At 40.7% G+C, this 21,060-nt stretch overlaps 1 pseudogene; it reads right to left on the reverse strand.

Annotated features, from left to right (window-relative positions):
- Window positions 1-19,933: 19,933 nt before the first annotated feature.
- LOC132430496 (non-selective voltage-gated ion channel VDAC1 pseudogene) lies at window positions 19,934-20,820 on the reverse strand (annotated as a pseudogene).
- Window positions 20,821-21,060: the final 240 nt, after the last annotated feature.

Here is a 21,060-nt window from a genome sequence, read left to right on the forward strand (position 1 = left end):
ACTCTCTGTGTTGTGAATACACACTAACAATCATGTTAATGGATTCTAGCCTAAAAACATCTTGGTGGACAGCTGATTTCCTAGGTAGCAATGGTCGTCTGTTCTGATTTTGCCTCCAGAGAAGTTCAGTTTGCAGAGGAATTACAGACACCAAGCACAGGGTTCAGCTGGCCAGCTCTTTACACAGACTTTCTCCAAGCCCACACCGACCCAGGACAAAGAAACCCACGGTCCTTATTTTTAAGAGAGGAAGTCGTGGCACAGAGCAGCTGTGTCTTGCTCAGAATTCTAACTCAAGGGCCTGCGCTGTTGTCTTAGTCTGCTAGGGCTGCTGAAACAAAGTACCACACACTGGGTGGCTTAACCAACAGAAATGTATGCTCTCACAGTTCCAGAGGTTGGAAATCTGAGATCAAGGTGTCAGCAGGGATGGTTCCTTCTGAGGTCTCTGAAAATCTGTTCCAGGCCTCTTTCCTAGCTTCTGGTGGTTTGCTGGCCATCTTTGCATCCCGTGGCTTGTAGAAGCATCATCCTGATCTCTGCTTTCATCTTTACATGGTGATCTCCCTGTGTTTGTGGCTGTCTCCAATTTTTCCCTCTTCTAAGGTCACCCGTCATATTGGTTTAGGGACCCACCCTCCTCCAGGATGACCTCATCTTAACTAATTACATCTCGATTCACCCATAACAACTGTTTCCACTGGAGTTCAATTGTATTAAGACCACCAGAATCTCACAGAGGGATAGCACCCCCTCCCACAATGTGCTGGCCTAATCCAAACTCTGAGGTGCCCATGAATTGACTGGGATGTTCTTAAAATGTAGATCCTAACACAATGATTCTGGGGTGGGGTGGAGAGTTTGCATTTCTCTTTTTTCGTAAATTTTATTTTATTGAAGTATCGTTGGTTTCTAATGTGTTAATTTCTGCTGCACAGCAAAGTGATTCAGTTATACATATATACACATTCTTTTTTTATATTCTTTTCCATTACAGTTTATCACAGGATATTGAATATAGTTTCCTGCCCTATACAGTAGGACCTTGGTGTTTATCCATCCTATATATAATAGTTTGCATTTGCTAACCCCAAACTCCCACTCCATTCTTCCCCTACCACCCCTCCCCTCTGGCAGCCACAAGTGTGTTCCCTATGTCTGTGAGTCTGTTTCTGTTTTGTAGATAAGTTCATTTGTGTCATATTTTAGATTCCACATATAAGTGATATCATGTGGTGTTTGTCTTTCTCTTTCTGACTTACTTCACTTAGTATGGTAATCTCTAGGTCCATCCATGTTGCTACAAATGGCATTATTTCATCCTTTTTAATGGCTGGGTAATATTCCATTGTATATATGTACCACATCTTCTTTATCCATTCTTCTGTCGATGGACATTTAGGCTGCTTCCAGGTCCTGGCTTTTGTAAATAGTGCTGCTATGAATATTGGGATGCATGCATCATTTTTGAATTGTAATTTTCTCCAAATATATGCCAAGGAATGGGATTGCTGGATCATCTGGTAATTATACATTTTTTTGTTTTTTAAGGAACCTCCATCCTGTTTTCCATAGTGACTGCACCAACTTACATTCCCACCAACAGTGTAGGAGGGTTCCCTTTTCTCCACATTTGTTATTTGGAGACTTAATGATGGCCAATCTGATGGGTGTGAGGTGACACCTCATTGTTGTTTTGATTTACATTTCTCTAATAATATGTGATGTTGAGCATCTTTTCATGTGCCTGTTGGCCATCTGTGTGTCTCCTTTGGAGAAATGTCCATTTAGGTCTTCTGCCGATTTTTTTGATTGGATTGCTTGTGTTTTGTTATTGAGTTGTACGAGCCATTTGTATATTTTGGAAATTAAGCTCTCGTCAGCCGCATGATTTGCAAATATTTTCACCCATTCTGTAGGTTGTCTTTTCATTTTGTTTGAGAGTCTGCATTTCTGACGAGCTTTAGGGCAATGCCCACGTTGCTGGTCCAGGGACCCACTCTGGGTAGCTAGGGCCTACAGTCTCTGGAGGACAGCTACAGGATGAGGGAAAGATTTGCAAAAGATGCTCAGATTAGAGGGCAATGATAGAACTGAATCCACAACAGCAATCTAAATGCCAGTGCAGATGTGTGTGCTTCCCTCAGCACTCAGGTAATGAGAGAGCAGCACAAGCTGGTCTGTGTGCAGCCAAAACAAGTATACAGCTGCAGGTACATATGCTAATGATCATTAGGAAGCCAGTTTCCTGACCTGATTTCTCTGTCCATCTCACACAACATCATTAGTCAGACAGACCGCGTTAGGCTGCTTCCTCTAATTAGCACAGCCTGATGAGCTGTAGACGGAATTTTTGGAGCTTGGGAGAACTTTGGGTTGATGGAGCACAGCCTCCTGACTCTCAGGCAGGAACCGTGTTCCAGGAAACCTTCCCTAAGGTCGTGCCTGATGCTCTGATGTCAGTAACAAGTGCTGCCCTAGTGGATGGGGCAAGACCCTCATCCCGTCCTAATAGGACGACTCCCGGTTTGATCTTGAGCTCATGGAAAAGGAGACTGAAGGTTAATAAAGGGGAACTCCAGGTGGTGAGCAGGGCTGGGGGGACAGAGTGACTGGGATGCTGGCAACAGGTCCATGGGAGCCCTGACCTCCTTCTCCGTGACCTTCTCCTGTTGATAGTACCTGCAGGTCACCCGGGGAAATGCCCTTACATTAAAGTGGGAACACCATGTTACATGGAATAGCAGAAAGTTAAGGTGGGAACCAGGCACAGCAGTTATTAACTACTGGGTACAAAGGATGGAGAAAACCTCCCTTGCATCAGGAAACTACCCAGCTGCACATCTGAGCTAAGAGTGTCCCCCTGTTTGCCTGGGGAGAACAGGTTGAACAAAGGCTCAGGGTCTCTGTGCCTCCCCTTGGTACAGTTGGAGATTAGACTTAAATGGCTGTGTTTTTCTACGATCCAATGCTATTTTTCCTAAGATAAAACATGGAGGAAGCTGTAGGGCACAAGCTCCATGTGGATGGTGGGTCCTTGGGCTTGAGGCCCCCAGAGTGGTAAGTGAAGCTGCTTACAGGATGAGGCTCTGCCTCTGACCTGCACGTCTGTGGCCTCCATCACCATCTTCTCTTCTCCACTTAAGTCCAAGACATGTGTCAGTGAATTTCATCCCAGTTTGGCAAACTGCAAGTTAACAGATATCACATGCTGAAAAAGATAGAACACAAAATTTGAAGGCAGACAGTACAGAACCTTAAACTCCTATGTCACTCTCTCCTTGTGCATCCTAGGACAAACTCCTAACTTCTCCAAGGCTTTTGGCCTGTTTGTAAACAAGGACTGACATTATTTTCTTTGCAAACTTCGTGAGAGGGTGAAAGACAATGATTTAAGCACACATCAGAGAGTGGCACACTTAGTGGCTGTGTGATGACCATTGAACATTCTAGGGCAACTTAGCAGAAGTCTTAATTATGGGCTCTTAAAAATGGCATCTGGCTACTTTTAGGTGCAATTGCTGTTCTGGGAGACCTCTGCCCTGGATGGCGCTGAGGCTTTCTTTATTGACTAGTTGGAACAGGATGACATGAGCACATCTGTGGTACCAACACTTCCAAAGATCCTCAGTCCAGCATTCCACCTATTTTATCCCTGACATGGTTTAGCATTCTTTCTACAAGATGACACTAAAGTGGTGGTTCTCACGCAGGGTGATTTTGCCCCCTTCCACCAGGAGACGCTTAGCAATGTGTGGGGACATTTTAGCTGGCAAGTCAGGGGTGACACTACTGGCATCAGGTGGGTATGAACCAGAGGTTGCTAACTGTCCCGCAATGAAGACGACAGACCCCGTAACTAAGAATTATTGGGCTCAAGCTGCGAATGGTGCCGTGGTTGAGAAACCCTGCATTGAAGTAAACCAGCCAGATGCCATCAGAATTATCCCAATTGCCGTCGATTTGTAGGGTACACATTAATAAGTCATATGGATTTGTATTCCTATGAGCCTTATCTATTTAAATGTGCACAGCAGTAAAAATCTCCACTCTGCGTTGGAGCTGTGTGTGACACGACCACTGCCCGTGTGTCACGTCTCATGCCCTTCACAAGTAAGAATAGAGGCAAAACGTGCCTCTATCTTACGTAGAAAAGAGCTGCAAACAATCGCGCACTGAAGGATGTGGGTTTTTTTGCATCTGGTTACGTTTGAGGCAAACGGAACCAGAATCTTGACATTTTCAGACCTTTAAGGACAAACCTGCAAATGGCACTTAGTCTGTATTCTCCTCGTTTGAATCTATATCAGATAAAAACAAAACCCCAGTGAGACTGGAATGCCGGGCCGTCCACTAGGTTTGATCATTGTTTCTCAGACACCAAGATTAAACTTGTGCCTTAACAACATTTTCTCATTGCCAATACTGGGGATGATTAGGCTTACCTCCAAATAGAGGGAATTTATAGCACCAGAAACTACTGTATTGGAACAACCTTTTTAGACAAAATAATGCAGACTCTAACGGGAGAAATAATCTTCATTAAATAGCCAATCAAAATCAATTCTGGGCACCCAATATTACAAAATACTTTCCTGATATAGAAAAATAAAATAAAATTATATAAGCTAGGACATTGCATTGTAATCTTGAGGATATTACAATATAATCATGGGATAAAAACCAACTTGATGATTCAATTCTTTATACATTCAACCTGCATTTTATGTTGCTTTCCTACAAGGTGCTTCACTCTGTGGATCACACACCAACCTAGAGGTTCACTGTCCCTTTTCTTCCGTATTTCATCCAGTGAGGAAGATGGATGTTGAACATGCAGTTTGGTTGTGCGGGTGAGGATGCACGTTGCACGTTGCTAACAGTCGTAAGCCCTGTGAGCAATATCACCAGTCATCACCTGGTCCTTCCAAACGAGAGGCACAGGGAGTCCGGTGAGTGGAGGCAGCAGGCAATTCTCATGGGCCAAGGGTGACAGGACATTATCGAGGAAAAGGTGTGTCCTCGATGGCACTTGTCGATGGAGCAGAAGTAAAAACGCGCAAATAGGGAGGAATGATCATTTTGTTCTGAATCTACGTGCATTTCCTGCGGGAGAAGCTAGGTTAGTTGGGAGGAGATCCAGTAAGCAAAGCCGGGGTGTGCCACTGTGTGATTCACGCCCGCCTCTCCCTCAGCGTTGCACTGAATTGCTTGGTGCCGCTGGTGCTCATTTGGAGAGAGCTGGCAAGCTCGTTTTCCTGCAGTGGGGGCACAGCATCTCTGGAGAGATGCTGCCCTTGATCTGTGTATCATCCTAATTCCAGGAAGTGTGAGGGCACAGGGATGCTACAGTTCCCTGGGAATACTAGCTGTTCTATGCAGAGGTTAGGTGATAAGCTAAATTTATCTTCTAAATTTGGGAGCATGTCTTATTTTCCCCAAGATGCAATCAGAATATCAAAAGAGCGTCTTTGTTCAAGGACCAGATGAAAGCAGCCGTTTGCCAGAATTTGAATTTTCCTTCACAGCAGCCAGTAGCAAGCATGTGCCATGGCCTTTTGTGAATTCAAAGATGTCTTTAAAATAGAACTGGAGTGTTTTCTAGGCAGTGTTAGAGAGGAAAAGTGGAGCTAAAGTGACCCGAACATCATGTGACTAATTCTTCCCTCTCTTCACGTCCCTTGGTTGGCATTTGCCACCATTCACATTTCCAAAAAATAATGAACCCAGCTGGAAAATTGAAACCAGCTGAATCTAAGCACCAACTCTGAGAGCTCCTAACAATGACTTTAAAAGAAGGCTGTTTTCTGTCTTCCAGGGGCTGAGAGAGAAGAACACAGAGAAAAGAAGGAATCTGAGGCTTCCTCCCTGCCTGGGGGTGAATGGGCTGGAATCCAAAAGCCACTGATTCATTCTTCATTCGGATTCTTATCGAGAACTCAGTGAATGGCCTGCTAAATCTCAACCTGCTCCATTACATTCCCAGGCCCATCACTAAAACCTTAAGTAGCTTTAATTAGTTTTTATTGAAAAACATAAGTAATGTAAGTATTGACTCCCTTGGATTTCAATTTCGGTTATTGGACATGGTAAGGCATTCAGGCACTTTCATGACCATCTGTGAGTGTCTGGTGACTCTCTGCTGGATGGCTTTTTAAAGACATCCTATAAAAGTTCCCTGGGCTGTTGTACAAGGCACTGCTCAATGACACGCTATCCTCATCATTGGGAGCTTAACAGTTTTAATTTGTTTTGATGTGAGCCTCGGAAGTGGAAAAGAAAATAGGAATTTCTATTCTCTCTTATTCTTTGACCTTGAACAACACAGTATCTCTCGTCTCACAATCCCTGATTCCTGTGGATTCCTGTGGCTATTTTGCAGGCTGGCTGAAGGCGGTGGGCTGTAGGTGTCAGCCACATTGGCTCCTTTGAGGGACATTCGGACAGCCAGCACTCCTGATTCATCTTGTTAATCTGGCTCCAGCAGGTCCTTCAGCTGGCTGCCAGCGCTTCCTCTGTACCAAATGTTTGCTTAGAATGTTAGAAGAAAGCTTTCCAATTCCAAACCAGAGCGGGCTCCTGAGACTTTGGCATCTGCCCTTCAAAGCTGATGAATAACCATCCAAAGGCATTTTGGTACTTTCTACTGACCATCCATCCACCATACCTGCCTTGCTGGTCTTTTTCTCCCTAAAACACTTAAGTAAACTCCGGAGGCAGTCCCGTGGTCCATCAATATCCCCCGATATAGAATTCCTTTCCAAATAGCTTGGGCATTCACCCTGGAAATAAATAGATGATCAATTTGCAAGAGTAATTTCAGCATAAAAAACCGTCATTAGGCAATAAGTCTGTCTCTGCTGTCTCGGCAGTCCAGAAATTCGGTCTCCAGTGCAAAGGGACCCAATGTGTGGAATTGCTTTGATAGACGAGTCTCAGCTTTCCAACATCAGTCTCTCTTTCAAAGCTGCGCACACATTGCTTCTCTGAAGATGGAGCCAGAGATATTTCACAAAGACAGCAGAGCTTAGGAGAAAGGAAGGGGAGGTAAACTCCTATCTTTTCTCGAAAAGAACCGATAAGCCATGTTTTTCTTGCATTTTGGAGTTGGACATCTGTAGCTCAGTAGTTATCCACAACTGTCATTCAAATCAATTAACTGAAAGAATTAAAGTACAGCTTAAGGGTACAAATAAATTTACTTTCTCCCTTATTTTCTTTTAAACTAGCATCCTACTGGGCTGCATTCAACTACAAAGTTGTATCACATTGTTTAAAATCTTTTCTATTAACCGTATCACCATATTCTTTATTTCCCAAGAGTTACTATCTAGTATTTTATTACAACTGAAAAAAATGCAGCCTCTTCTTACTGGAAGCTTGTCTCTCCCTCTATCCTTCCCTCTCCTACCTTTCTGCACTTTCCTATATTTTTTCCCAGACTACCTCCCCCAGAACTCTCATTCCTTATCTCCTGATATAGGCACTATAGCTATCTTTGGTCATAATCAGAGATTATAGCAGAAAACAGTAAAAATATTTATATTTTAATTTATAAATTGAACCCCCCCACACAAAAATAAAAGACTTTCCCTTGCCTGGTCTCTCTCTCAAAGAGAAAGGAATTTATAGCCCACCTGATTTTCCTATAGTTTTCTTATATTGCTTTTTGTTTGAAATTGATCAAACTTCTGGCACTTTTGCAGTAGACTTCTTCACTGCTTTGCCTATCAACTGAATATTAGAATTATTTAGTTCATTGCATAGACTAAAATCAATAGAACCTTTGTCTGTGAAAGAATTAAATCGTAGTGTGGTAAAATCAGATTTTCCCATTTTCAGCTTCTTTTAAAATGGCATCTATTAAAACTCTTGCTAATGTCAAAAGGACTGGCTTATCTTGGAAATGGAAATAGTTATGAAACTGTAAGAGGGTTTTAAAAAATATGTACCATATATGTGGACACACATGTATACACATATACATGCAGGTTTCCACATGGGCACATATATCACATATATAAAGTACTATTTGTTATATGTACTACACATGTAAACTGCTTATCTCCATGACTGAAACAAATTAATTCCTTCATACTCAGACCCTCCAAGTAAGCACACACCCATCCTCTGGTTTGACCTCTGGGCCCTGTGTTAGCTGTTGAGCCTGAAGGCAGATCTTGGAACATGGGAGATTTTTCCCTTAGAGCAGAACTGCCCTGTGTCCTGCTTCCCACCTGGGCTAGATCAGATAACAGAGGCCTTGAAACTAACTTGCAGGTAGTTTGAAACTTCTCCTGCAGGCTCTAGGGAAGACAAGGACAATTTAGGAGGAAGGAAGAGATAAGACTTGTCCCCGTGTTCTAACATTGGGGAGGGCAGTGTGGCCTCCCTGTGAATGCAGTGTGCAAAACTCACATGGGTTCAGCCCTTACTATGTGTAAGAGCCTGAAACATCCTTATGTCCTGGTCCTGATAGCTTACTGGTTGGAGTCATACTGACCTGGAATCCTCTGCCCTGTTTTTTCAATATGCCAACGTGCATTGTCCTGGAGACTGAGAAAAAAACATTTGATATGGTATAAAAGGAGGACCAGAGACCTCCAAAATGTTTGGAGAGTGGTAGAAAAATAAGCCACATGACACAGGTATTAAGGATACTAAGAAATGGCAAGACAAGTGAGGGAATCAGAGTGAAGTGGCAAACTTGTAGCTAGATGCTCTGCATGTGGCTCTTATAAGTTTACAGAGGTTAAGTTCCCTGTGTGTGTGTGTGTGTGTGTGTGTGTGTGCAAAAAGGAGACAGATTGGAGGGGGTGATTGATGCCTAGTTTGTGTATGGATAGGAGAAGGTCTGAAGGACCACCGCATCTTTGAAGTGACTGGACCCTGGACCAGGTTGGTGAGTCTGTCTTTTCTGGAATTAGGGAGATGTGTGGTGAAATGGAAAGAGCATGCCCTTTGGAATCAGACCTGAGTTCAAGCTCCAGCTCTGTGGTTTACAAGCTGGGTAACGTGGGCAGATTGCATGGCTTCCCTGGCTTTGAGCTTCCCCGTGGTGGGTGGAGATGAAAACACCTAGGGCATGATGTAAGCAAAGTCCCTCCTACCTGGGGTGCAGAGCACATTCTAGGCTTCCCTGCCTCCAAAGGAGCCACTGACCACACCTTGCTGCTGAGCATGTGAAATGCGGCTCCTCCCATATATTGAAATGACGGTCTTGTGAATACACTGGATTAAATTTTAAATATATGATGAAAACCTATTTCTCCCCTTTCCTTTTCTTTAATATGGCTAATAGAAAATTAAAATTACATATGTGGCTCTCATTGTATGTTTAGTAAACAGAGCCGTTCTAGATATTCTCCTTATTGGAAAGGGACTGGTGACCTGTGAAGATGAGAACCGTGGTCATAACTCCCAACAAACTAGGAAACAGGCTGAGAGAACGTTCTGTAGCAACCAAATGCGTGAAGGGGATGGCAGAGAAAGAAGAGGCTGGGAAGAGGAGAGGGGCTGGATATTTGACGCAGTGATGGGGAAAATGCTAACAAGTAATTGTGTTGACTTCAGCTGAGACGAGAGCAGCTGGGTTTTCTCTCTCATTAAATCAGAGTGAGCGACCGCGTCTGTCACGTTTGGGGAATCAGAAGCGCTTGTTGAGCATCCTGAGGTGACTGAATCTGGTTTACCTTGAAAATGGGCCAGTTCGTAGTAGACCTACTGAAGAAGTGACGGGGGTGGAGGCAACACAGGGCACAGCATCCCTCACCTGGATACTCCCTGGGGTTCCACACCTGAAATTCCAGCATCGTGCTCCCGGTGGAAGGTCTCTTCTCCCTGGCGCTAAGCCTACCAGTTAGTGCAACTGCCTCGAGCCTCTGTCAGCATGTGGGAGGGGTCAGATGCCGATTTCTCTTTAAACTGCATAGTGAGACGTTTTCTTAGGAGCTCTAAAGAGCAGTGGAAAAATTAGATTACAGAGAAACGTGGTGAAAAGATCTAATTACGGCTAAATTTAAAAAGCCCAACTGGAAGGCCAGAGGGAGAGTGAAATTGAGAAGAGAGAAAAAGATGCCCTTTAGACCTAATGCATTTTGGCTTATAAGCTCCATTCGAATGTTTACTTCTAACCGTTTTCAACACTTTATTGCCATTTCCTTCCCCCACTGGTGGCTTGAGGTCAGCATCACTCTCGAGTGCAGATGGCCGCCTTTGGCTTATTTCGCTTTCATTGTTGGCCACGTGGAATCCGCCCAGATACTTCCTCTGAAACCCTCCACCGCCCCTCCCTTCTCAGCTCTCAGCTGGATTTTACCCTGTGAATGAGGTCCTTAATTGCATCTCTATCTTTACCTCCGCGGGATCTTTGATGCAGAAACCTTTACATATGCATTTTTTTGGCTTCAGTTTTGGTTTCAACTTTGTGTCCATGTCAACATCTTGTAGTCTAAAAGCAGTGCCACAAATAGAATTGAGAGATAAATTTAAATACGGCTCAGAAGTCTCAGAAGTAATCAAAGTGCACAGTGATAGAGAGAGTGTTAGGCACCAAGACAAAGGGAAGCAGGAGGGGGTAGAGATGCACTAGTTATTTCTGGGAGAATGGAACTGTATGTGTCCACTAAAACTAGTTGGCTCCAATTTGCTTGCTCACTGCATTTGCACAGACTGTTTTTGGGACCATTTGGGTTAAGCAAGGTGACTCAGTGATGACGTTGCTGGCTTCTCTCTATGGAGAAGAAATTAAAATGGTAAATTAGGATTGGAGCTTCAGCCCTTGAGTAGGAGATGATGCAGCTGTACCACCAACAGTGTGGTGTGTTAATTGTCTATGACTACTGACAGACGCACACATCGCCTTACCTGGGCAGCAAAAGTGTGAGCTTTAGAAGCAGAGAACACCGGGTGGAAATCATGCTGGGTCCACTGACTTGTTGGGTCATCCTGGGCAGCTTCTTAGTCTCACTACATAGGATGCCCTCAACCATAAAAGGGAGTTAGTCACACCTCCACTCCTGGATTTTTGTGAGCGTGGAATGAGAAAGCTTTGTGAAGCACAGTGACCAGTTCTTGGTAGACGAAGTCCCTTGTTTCTCTTTTTTAACTCTTTGCTTTTCTGTCATTGGTCACACTTCAGATGTAGCCAGATGGGGTTAGAGATTGGTGTGCTCTGCTTATCAGCTGTATGTGTGTGTGTGTGTGTGTGTGTGTGTGTGTGTGTCTAAAATCAACTTTCTTCAGTGAAGAATAAATCTATAGTGGTGCAGCCACTATGGAGAATACTATGGAGGTTCCTTAAAAAATTAAAAATAGAGTTACTATATGATCCAGCAATTCTACTCCTGGGCATATATCCAGAAAAGAAAAAAACTCGAATTCAAAAAAGATACAAGCACACCAGTATAAAAAACAGCACTATTTACAATAGCTGAGACATGAAAGCAACCTAAGTATCTATCAGGAGATGAATGGGTAAACAAAATGTGATTCATGTACACAGTGGAATATTACTCAGCCATGAAAAAGAGTGAAGTAAGTCAAAGTCACATATATGATATCACTTACATTTGGAATCTAAAAATGTTACAAATAAACTTACAGAACAGAAAGGGACTCACAGACATAGAAAACAAACTTATGGTTATCAAAGGGGAAGGTTGAGGGAGGGATAAATTAGGAGACTGGAATTAACAGCTACAAGCTACTAGATATTGAAAAAAAATAGATAAACAACAAGGACCTACTGTATAGCACAGGGAGCTATATTCAATATCTTGTAATAAACTATAATGGAAAAGAATCTGAAAAAGAGTGTATATATTATACATTATAGTATAGAGTATATATTATATATATGTATCTGAATCACTTTGCTGTACACCTGAAACTAACACATTGTAAATCAAGTATACTACAATTAAAAAAAGATTGACTCTATTACCTTCAACTCATATCACATTTTGCTAACCAAGAGAGCTAATTGGGTGAAATAGCTTGCATCTATCAGGTTTGGTATAACATCATAGGGTAGGCATGAAAGTAGGCTTGACTCCTATGCCCTTTTTGGATGCCTGCTTCCAAGACTCTATGGCCCAGGGATACTTTGGGCCTTGAATGCAGGGGTGGAATGGAAAACAATGGTGGAAGCCAACCAATCCCCTGGCTTGTGCCATTGAATGAGTCACTGTAGGTAACAACAATGGTGCTCGAGGGAGATTTCCTGCCACTTAGAAGCTGTTGAATTTTTGGTAAGAAACTTCTAATTATGTCTGTTTTGTCATCTCAAAATAGGATAATACTAACCATCTCATAGGGTGAGAATTTAGTGACTTCATTCCTGCAGATGGTTTAGGGTAATGCCAGTTACATAGTATTCTCCCAAAAGATCCAAGCTACTGTTACTACTGTTACTGTTGTTACTATTGCTGTTATTATTATTATTAAACCCCTGCTCCCAAGACTCCTGATTTCTGTTGTTTTGTGATCCTGGTTTTCTATCCTTATTCTTGATTCTGTTTGTATTTCATATCCTTCCAAAGATTCCTTTTCTAATTACATTACCCAGAATCATTTTTCTCCCAGTTACTCTAACCAGATACAGGTGTTTGATCAAGGAAACAAATCCTAATATTAAAATGCTCACCTACTAATTCTCAAGTGCTCTCCATCATACTGGACTAATACCTTTTTCACTCATTTGAGGAAAATCTCTAAGTTTACTCTAGTTTAAGAATATAATGTAAGTCTTCTTGAATTCACTTTGATTGTGATTTTTTCCACTTGCTAATAGTTTAATCTCCAATTCCTAGACACTCACATGGAAAGGAAAGAAAGCAGAGTCATTACACATTCTAGGGGAGTTCACTGCGGGGATCACTTTCCAATCTAGCAAAATTGATTCTGGCAAACCCACTTCTAGGACATGCGCCCATTATCTAGCTTTTCCTGTTTCTTATTCAAACTCCTATTTCATAAAATAACTCTCCATCCACTAAGCCAGAGCTTACTTGAAAATAAGCTGTGGGTTTAATAAGAATTATTGAGTTGTCTTCTCACAGATAGATTTTAAGTTCTACATGGACTCTATCGCATTTTCGCTTGAACTAACTTGGACTTCTTAGCATTGCCATTTTCAGTTATAGGAGGAGAAGTGCTGTCAATTAAGACCTTAGAGGCTGTCAAGGCTTTTGAGAACACCAGGTATGAAACTGATCTTTTTTCTCCCTTTATTTTTCTGTTTCATCCTCTTCTCTCATTCTTGGAACTATGATATTTCAAATTACTTATCTAAGTAAATCAGGAATTCTACATTTTATGTAGCTAAAAAGATGTTAGCATTTAAGCCCGTTTAAATTTTTATTGGAAATATAAACCACAGAGGTTTTGCTCAAGCTTTCCATTGGGTTTGGATGCAACAGCAGAGGAATTTGTCTCCTTGGAGACAGAACATCTCCTGTACCTTACTGCTATGCCTGAACATGACTGCTCAGGAGGTGTTGTCCATGTACAAACTATTATATTCTTTGGGGAGTATTCCTGACTGTAGAATAGAAACACCACAGCCAGACCTTTATACTGATTTATGAACAAAGTGTTTTCAAGTTGTATTCAATGACTTAATTATGCAGCCTTTCCTGCGAGGTATGACCCAGGATCAATTGTTACGCCACACTATCACTGAACACAGATCTTAAGCATGGCATTTTTTAAACTAATAATGTAGTTTGATTTTGAAAATCATGTGACTGAATCTCAGCTGTAGAGATACAATTTGATAAATTACTAAAGGAGCGAGTAACAAAACCCAGACATCTCTATTTATACTACTGTAACAGAAACTCTCCCAGCATATGAGCTAAACATCTTTCAACTTCTTTCTTTACCTCTTGTTCTTATTTTTTATGTAACGGTAATCATCATGACAATTCTTTCTGTATTTTCAGGTTTTTTACATTTTCTATTAGTCTGGTTTTTCCTGTGTGGTACAGTTTTTACAATCATCTCTTTTTATTTCTGATGAGTGGTTTTTAAAAATTTATTTAACCATTCCTTTGATTTTGTTCATTTATGTTTTCTTTCCAATTTTACACCATGATATATAATACTGAAGTGAGGATATTGTACATGTAATTATTCTCCCTAATATGAGTTATTTTTGAGAGATGGAATTAATTATTCAAAGGTGTGAGCACTTTTATTTTTCTAGATACATATTGTCAATAAATCATAATAAATAAATAAGTACATAAATAATAATAAAGCAATTTTAAAGAGTACTCACCTTCCATCTTGTTGCTAAAACAGGTGGCTTGTCATATAGAGACAAACAAAAGCATACAGAAAGAATGCAAACTCAGTCTTTTTGTGGGCATATAAGTGAATGAAAGGAAGGGAAAGCCACAAGGCACTTTACATGTCTTATGAAATTCACAATATACTGAATCAGATGATATTCCTATCAATGTATTATCCTCATTTTACCTTTGCACTTGTGTTCGCTTGGCTTCCTCTTACCTTAGTGGTCTATTCTCACAGGATCAAGTTAGATGGCTCCTGTCTGTGTCCTGATCTCTAAATGCTGGAGTACCCTGAGGCTCACTGCTTGGATTCTTTCTCCTTTTAATTCTATTTACCTTCTCAGTGATCTCATAGAACCTCATGGCTTTAGGTGCCAACTCTAAGTACTATGTACACATGGCATTTCAATTTTATATTAGAATCTAGATCCAACAGCCAACTCAGACCTCCACTCGGATGAGGGATACACAGCTCAAAATGTTCACATCCGAACTTGAGACCAGCTTCCCTAAACTGTTCCCCTGGCCAGTCCTCCCCATCATTTAGAAACAACTCTATTTTCTCAGGTCAAGCATCTTGGAGTCATTCTTTTCTCCTCTTTGTCACTCCTACCAACCAAGTCCAGTCACAGCCTGGTCCCTGTGCCCTGCCTGATCTCACCTCCTAATGCTCTTGTGCTGCTCCCATCTGTGGCCAGTCTGTTTCTGCCCTACTTCCTGCCCAGAGCCCATACACCCTCGGCTCTGCCTGAATGCTACCTCCCCACACATCCTTGGGATGTCCTTTCCCAGCTCCCGGAATAAAAGGGCTATTGTCCGTTTGGTTCCTTCCTGTATCCCCACTGTCTAGAAATGTGCCAGGAACATAGGAGATGCCACAAAGCATTTGCTGAAAGGGTGATGAGGAAACTATGACAGGTTAGGTAAATAACTCCAGTTACAAACCTGTCACTTGGTAGATTTGGAAATTAAACCTAAGTTTGGCTGGCACCATATCCAAGTGCTTTGTTTCTTAGGAGATAAAATAATTTAGGATGTTCCTCCTTCTCTAGTCTCTGAATTTATCTTTTTTCCTTGCAGATTTGGTAAAATCACTTGCAAAATCATCTGGGTTTGTGTTTTCTTTATTGGAATATTTACAGATTCCAATTTTTGATCGTTAATATAACTGTTCTGCTTTTCTATTTTTTGAGTGAGTTTTCCCAAGCTATATTGTCTAAGAATTTATTTCTTCTAGGTTTTTATATTTATTGTTATAAAGTTGTTTATAATTGTTTCAGGGGTCCCAGGTCCATCTACTATATTAAATATTATAAAATATACCTAATCTAGTTAGTCTATATTATTAATTTGGTCTCTCATTTTTATCCTTTTTTTTTTACTTCTATTTTCTTTGGAGTTATCTTGTTGAGATTTGATTTATGTCCTTGTGGTTGGTCATATTTTTGGTAAATGTGTGTGTGTGTGTGTGTGTGTGTGCTTGAAAGAAATGTGTATTCTTTTCTTTTTCTTTTTACTGTGTAGCACAGGGAATTTTATTCAATATCTTGTAATAACCTATAATGGAATGGAATCTGCAAAAACAAAATCAGTATGCTGTACAACAGAAACTAACATTATTTTAAATCATTTATACTAGAAAAGAGAAAAAAAAGAATTTCCTATATATATATATATATATATATATATATATTTTTTTTTTTTTTTTTTTTTTTTTTTTTTTCGGTACGCGGGCCTCTCACTGTTGTGGCCTCTCCCGTTGCGGAGCACAGGCTCTGGACGCGCAGGCTCAGCGGCCATGGCTCACGGGCCCAGCCGCTCCACGGCATGTGGGATCTTCCCAGACCGGGGCACGGATCCGTGTCCCCTGCATCGGCAGGCGGACTCTCAACCACTGTGCCAACAGGGAAGCCCTTTCCCATATATTTTTATGGCTTGATAGCTTACTTTTTTAGTGCTGAATATTATCCCATTCCCAGAATACACTAGAGTATATTTCCCATTCATGTAATGAAGGACACCTTGGTTTCATTCACATTTTGGCAATATTGAATAAAGATGTTAAAATATCCATATGCAGATTTTGTATGAACAAATTTTTTTATGTTTATTTATTTATTTTTCTTATTAGTCATCTGTTTTATACACATCAGTGTATACATGTCAATCCCAATCTCCCAATTCATCACACCACCATCCCCACCCGCCGCTGCCTTGCCCCCTTGGTGTCCATACGTTTGTTCTCTACATCTGTGTCTCAATTTCTGCCCTGCAAACCAGTTCATCTGTAACATTTTTCTAGGTTCCACATATATGCGTTAATATATGATATTTGTTTTTCTCTTTCTGACTTATTTCACTCTGTATGAAAGTCTCTAGATGCATCCACGTCTCTACAAATGACTCAATTTCGTTCCTTTCTTTAGCTGAGTAATATTCCATTGTATATATGTACCATATCATCTTTATCCATTCGTCTGTTGTTGGGCATTTAGGTTGCTTCCATGACCTGGCTATTGTAAACAGTGCTGCAATGAACATTGGGGTGCATGTGTCTTTTTGAATTATGGTTTTCTCTGGGTATATGCCCAGTAGTGGGATTGCTGGGTCATATGATAATTCTATTTTTAGTTCTTTAAGGAATCTCCATACTGTTCTTCATAGTGACTGTATCAATTTACATTCCCACCAACAGTGCAAGAGGGTTCCCTTTTCTCCACACCCTCTCCAGCATTTGTTGTTTGTAGATTTTCTGACAATGCCTTTTCTAACTGGTGTGAGGTAATACCTCATTGTAGTTTTGATGTGCATTCCTCTAATAATTAGTGATGTTGAGCAGTTTTTCATGTGCTTCTTGGCCATCTGTATGTCTTCTTCGAAGAAATGTCTATTTAGGTCTTCCACCCATTTTTGGATTTTAATATTGGATTTTAATTTTTAATTTTGGATTTTAATATCCACCTATCTTTTAATATTGAGCTGCATGAGCTGTTTATATATTTTGGAGATTAATCCTTTTTCTGATGATTCATTTGCAAATATTTTTTCCTGTTCTGAGGGTTGTCTTTTCGTCTTGTTTATGGTTTCCTTTGCTGTGCAAAAGCTTTGAAGTTTCATTAGGTCCCATTTGTTTATTTTTGTTTTTATTTCCATTACTCTAGGAGGTGGACCAAAAAATATCTTGCTGTTTTATGTTAAAGAGTGTTCTTCCTATGTTTTCCTCTAAGAGGTTTATAGTGCCCGATCTTACATTTAGGTCTCTAAGCCATTTTGAGTTTATTTTTGTGTATGGTGTTAGGGAGTGTTCTAATTTCATTCTTTTACATGTAGCTGTCCAGTTTTCCCAGAAGCACTTATTGAAGAGACTGTCTTTTCTCCATTGTATATCCTTGCCTCGTTTGTCATAGAGTAGTTGACCATAGGTGTGTGGGTTTATCTCTGAGCTTTCTATCTTGTTCCATTGATCTATATTTCTGTTTTTGTACCAGTATCATATTGTCTTGATTACTGTAGCTTTGTAGTATAGTCTGAAGTCAGGGAGTCTTATTCCTCCCCCTCCATTTTTTTTCCCTCAAGACTACTTTGGCTATTCGGGGTCTTTTATGTCTCCATACAAATTTTAAGACACTTTGTTCTAGTTCTGTAAAAAATGCCATTGGTAATTTGGTAGGGCTTGCATTGAATCTGTAGATTGCTTTGGGTAGTATACTCATTTTCACAATATTGATTCTTCCAATCCAAGAATATGGTATATCTCTCCATCTGTTGGTATCATCTTTATTTTCTTTCATCAGTGTCTTATAGTTTTCTGCATACAGGTATTTTGTTTCTTTTGGTAGGTTTATTCCTAGATATTTTATCCTTTTTGTTGCAATGGTAAATGAGAGAGTTTCCTTAATTTCTCTTTCAGATTTTTCATCATTAGTGTATAGGAATGCAAGAGATTTCTGTGCATTTATTTTGCATACTGTAACATTACCAAATTCATTGATTAGCTCTAGTAGTTTTCTGGTGGTATCTTTAGGATTATCTATTATGTATATTATCATGTCACCTGCAAAGAGTGACAGTTCTACTTCTTCTTTTCCAATTTGTATTCCTTTTATTTCTTATTCTTCTCTGATTGCCATGGCTAGGACTTCCAAAACTATGTTGAATAATAGTGGTGAGAGCGGACATCCTTGTTTTGTTCCTGATATTAGAGAAAATGTTTTCAGTTTTTCACCATTGAGGATGATGTTTCCTGTGGGTTTGTCATATATGGCCTTTATTATGTTGAAATAGGTTCCTTCTATGCCAACTTTCTGGAGAGTTTTTATCATAAATGGGTGTTGAATTTTGTCAGAATCTTTCTCTGCATCTATTGAGATTATCATACGGTTTCTCTTCTTCAATTTTTTAATATGGTGTATCACATTGATTGATTTGCATATATTGAAGAATCCTTTCATCTCTGGGATAAATCCCACTTGATCATGGTGTATGATCCTTTTAATGTGTTGTTGGCTTCTGTTTGCTAGTATTTTGTTGAGGATTTTTGCATCTATATTCATAAGTGATATTGGTCTGTAATTTTCTTTTTTTGTAGTATCTTTGTCTGTTTTGGTATCAGGGTGATGGTGGCCTCATAGAATGAGTTTGGGAGTTTCCTTCCTCTGAAAATTTTTTGGAAGAGATTGAGAAGGATGGGTGTTGGCTGCTTTCTAAATGTTTGATAGAATTCACCTGTGAAGACATCTGATCCTGGACTTTTGTTTGTTGGAAATTTATTTTTAAGGTTTCAATATCTTATTCAAGTTTTATTTTAAGTGATGTTAATTACAGCATTTGAAGGGGAGGAACTAACTCCACACAAAATGGAAGACTCTAAAATGTACCCATTAAACTGCTAAAAAATAAACTGAGTGGCGAGAATACAACAGAAGTTCAATTTAGATTCTGAGTGTTGTCACCATGTGATTACAGTCACAGAGACTCTTCCCAGCTTGTAGCTGTAGCTTTTAGAAGCTATTTCATACTCTGGTGCAAGGGCAAAAAGACACAACATGAGAAAAAACACAGTTAAGTCCTGAATTATTGGCTTCATCACATCCACCTTCTCCACCCCAAAATGGCACAAAAGAAACAGCTACCATGCCCAGCAGACTACTTTTGGTGTAAAAGAGGTGATGGATTGGGGTGGAAAAGTCCCTGCCTAAAAAAGTCACTTTCAGATGAGTTTGTATACACCATCAAACAGCCTCTCCTCAATCAGGGTAGGAAACCAAGGTTCAATTCTCAGGAAGTCACAATTTCATTCATTTACTCAATACGAATTTACAAATTGCAAAGTGCCTGCAAATTATCAACTTCCACTTGCAGCCATTTCTAGGTAACAAAGAAACCTGACATCTCTAGAGGGGCCAGCAAGCTCCCCCGCAAGTCTACAGCTGAAAGGACCTTTTTTGAAATTGGGTTTCTTCTGTACCTCTGCAAGGGTAACACCCTAAAGCTGAATCATCTTTAACCTGGAAATCTAACATGATATTTAGTGATACTCGCATCCCAGACAAACAACATTAAAAGGTACACTAAATTCTGAAGGTAGCTATGCTGCACAATGGTTTAAAATTAAACAATTGTACAGTATTCATTTATGCTTGGAACTCCAGCCCTAGACCAAGCTTGTGGCCACCAGTGTTGACATTCTTGCCATCCAGCAGAGCTGACAGTGTCAGTTTGATACCTGGCTTTAGGGTCTGAGTATATCCTAACCGTATCAGGCTGGAGTTGTTCACTTTAGCTGAGAAGCAGGCGTCAGGGTCGATCTGGTACTTGGCTGCTATTCCAAAGTGAGTGTTACTGTTTCCTGCTGTCCAGGCCAGATTAACAGCAGTCTCCAACTTCTTATTCACCTTCTGATAAATGGAGCCACCAAACTCTGTCTCATCATTTACGTTAGTGTAAGCTGGAACTCATCAGTCTTGTAGCCAACTGAAAAGTTGCTCTGGGTCACTCGAGAGTTTGTGGTCTCAAAATTCATCTGGTAGCCAGCCAGCCAGCCCTCATAACCCAGCACCAGAGCACCCCAGATGGAAGGCCTGGCAATGTTGAAATCCATGTTACAGCCCAGGTTGATATGTTCCCGCTTGTACCCTGTCTTGATTTCAGCATTATTTTCCCCAGTGTTTGGTGAGAAGGATGAATTGAAGGTCAGCTTCAGGCCACGTGCAAGCTGATCTTCCACAGTAATCTCCGTGCCTAGTGTGTTGTCAGCGTTCCATTTCTCCGTAAACGTCAGACCATATTCGGTCCATCTGTACTTGGTTTCCAGACTGCCCGTCGCTTTGGTGGTTTCGGTGTTGGCTGAACCTGAGCTTGTAAATTCCAGTCCATTCTCAGATTTTGTTTTCAAATCAAGTTTTATTAAGCCAAACCCATAGCCCTTTGTAAAGACATCCCTGGCAGATTTGCCAAGATCAGCATACGTGGGAGGCACAGCCATCTTCTGCTCAGAAGTGGTGGCAGTGGGCTCCGTGGCATCTACCTGTTGGAAAATTTTTAATCACAGTTTCAATTTCATTACTTGTGATTGGTCTGTTCATATTTTCTATTTCTTCCTGGTTCAATCTTGGAAGGTTATACCTTTCTAAGAATTTGTCCATTTCTTCCAGGTTGTCCATTTTGTTGGCATAGAGTTGCTTGTAGGAGTCTCTTAGGATGCTTTGTATTTCTGCAGTGTCTGTTGTAACTTCTTCTTTTTCATTTCTAATTTTATTGA

This window comes from Delphinus delphis, chromosome 9, assembly GCF_949987515.2.
Source record: "Delphinus delphis chromosome 9, mDelDel1.2, whole genome shotgun sequence".
Taxonomy (NCBI): domain Eukaryota; kingdom Metazoa; phylum Chordata; class Mammalia; order Artiodactyla; family Delphinidae; genus Delphinus; species Delphinus delphis.